The sequence below is a fragment of the Penaeus japonicus genome, unplaced genomic scaffold (assembly GCF_977035675.1).
Source record: "Penaeus japonicus unplaced genomic scaffold, GWHDUDI00000001_assembly GWHDUDI00000019, whole genome shotgun sequence".
NCBI lineage: Eukaryota > Metazoa > Arthropoda > Malacostraca > Decapoda > Penaeidae > Penaeus > Penaeus japonicus.
The window spans coordinates 15,182,222-15,184,721 of record NW_028234421.1 but is presented as its reverse complement, the minus strand read 5'-3'; positions in this window follow the sequence as shown (position 1 = coordinate 15,184,721).

Here is a 2,500-nt window from a genome sequence, read left to right as displayed (position 1 = left end):
CCTCACATGCTGATTCACCAGATGTTGCCCACTGTGCCGCTTTCCCATCGGCTTTTTTCTCGCCTGCTACCTCACGCCTGGTAACTCCTCGACCACACCTTTGGCTACAAAGAAGAGGAAGCGAAGCCTCTCCTGCACTCCGCCAGCTGACTTTAGTAGAGAGAGAGGTGTGGCCGTAACGTATTCCTTAAGGCATTGTAAATGCTACCATGATTAATGCACACATTAAGCACACAGCTAGCGTCACAACGCTCCCTCCGAGGACATTGCCGTGATGGTTATCGAAGTAATGGTTGTGTAGTTATCCAATTAAGCTTAATTATATGTGTATGAATTTTGACAATTAGATTTGTATTTATTCAAGGCAGGTTACGTTGGAAAACAAAACAAAACAAAAGCAAAATCTCTATATTTCTTAAAACATAAAATGAAACATAACTGGACATAAACTAACATCTACGAAAACAAATAAAGTGAAACATAGGAATAAGAACATCATAAAACAGCTTAGACGGTCCAGCAAAATAGATTCGAAGACTATAGAAACAGTAAATTTACTTTTTAATTAATCATTACATTTCGTTTTTCTGGCCATAAATATACACTCTACTTAACTTTTACAAGAGGTTGGGTGGGCCTTGCAGGTCGAGATGAAGGGGTGATTTCAGTCTCTAAATACAGCCAGTGTTCTGTCTATGATATCCTAAAAAGATCTGATTCTTATGTCTTGTCGCGATTGCTTAGACTCTGGTTCTTACTTCTTATTCATTTGTAACTCAATCATTTAAAATCTGTTTTGCTGGTGAAAGGTCTAAATCATATAAAAACGCAGACATAAAGAAATTAAAAATATATCTATAAACGAGAGCTTAAAACCATGAGTTAAAACTTCAAACAAATATACACAAACAGAAACACATACAAAATGCAAAAAATATCAAAATGAAGCGACTATATTAATCAAAAATTAAACAAAACGTTACATAAAACAAACAAAATACTTTAAATAGGTGTGCCATGATACACTCCTTGGAAAGGTTTGCTTCGGCAAGAGATGGCGCTGACCAACACTGAAGGGGTGACCCATTTAGAAACCCAATCACTACTGTAGCTTTTACAAGGATGCTATCTGGCTCGAAAGATCTACAATGCCGAACACCAGAACTGTATTTGGATTGAACACTACTGTCCCCACACTACCCGAGGATCCCAAGGAAAGGAAGAGGTGTTCCATTTGCACCGAGAGGGAGGACAGCAATGCCTGAACTTTCTACAGGGATTACAACCTTCCCGTCTGAATAAATGGATCTTATTACATTTTTTAAGCTATACTAAAATCGCACAACCATTATATAATAAGCCCCCCCCCAAAAAAAAGGAAGAAAAAAAAGAAACAAAAGAAAAAAAAATACACACACACACACACACACACACACACACACACACACACATATATATATATGTGTGTGTGTATGTGTGTGTATGTATGTATATATGTGTATATATATGTATATATATATGAATATATATATATATATATATATATATATATATATATACATTTATATATATATATATATATATATATATATATATATATATATATATATGTATGTATGTATGTATGTATATATGTGTATATATATGTATATATATATGAATATATATATATATACATTTACATATATATAATCATATATATATGTATGTATATGATTCTCGTTACTGTCTGCAGAGTAAACTATTCTGAAAATGCAGATAAGATACACCTGAAGACCATCCGCTAATGACTGATAACATCTCTGTGAAAAAAATGTCGTATCTATAGGTCCTTTTTGGTACATCTAGCAAAGATACATAATGACGAACCTCAATTTTTCCTTGCTCTTAGTGAATGTCAATGGATAATTACTGGTGCTTATACCAAAGCTACACGATCCATGCAATACCCTAAGTAAAAATTGCACAATGGGAACAACCAAAAAGGTGTTCTTTTCATCGGCCGTCCTGAGGACCCTGATGTTCTGCCGATTATTTCAGGTCAGATCGTCCCCTCTCGTGCCCGGGGGAGAAGAAAACCCCAGCCCGGAGCCAGCCCACAAGGAAAGAGAATTTATGATTTGTAGATGTGTATATTTTTTTACGCATTTTTATTTATTTATTTATTTATTTATTTTTCTTCTTCTTCCTTTTCTTCCTTTCAGGTAATTTTCAAGCCTACTTCTGGATCCTCAAGATATTATCCCTGTATCGTCAAAGGAGGAGAAGTTTAATCTTCATATTCCGACTTTAATTTTGCAATAAAGGTTTTAGTTTCTTAATGACAATTTGTTTTAATCACAGGGAGGATATTTCACCCCCATATAGAATGGATCACGACACGTTTCAGGAATTACATGTCTATGATTAAACTAGAATACTGTGTCTTGTGAGTGAGTGAGTGAGTGAGTGAGCGTGTGTGTGCTTTTTCAATTGAGAGCACTATACAGTAAATGCTGTC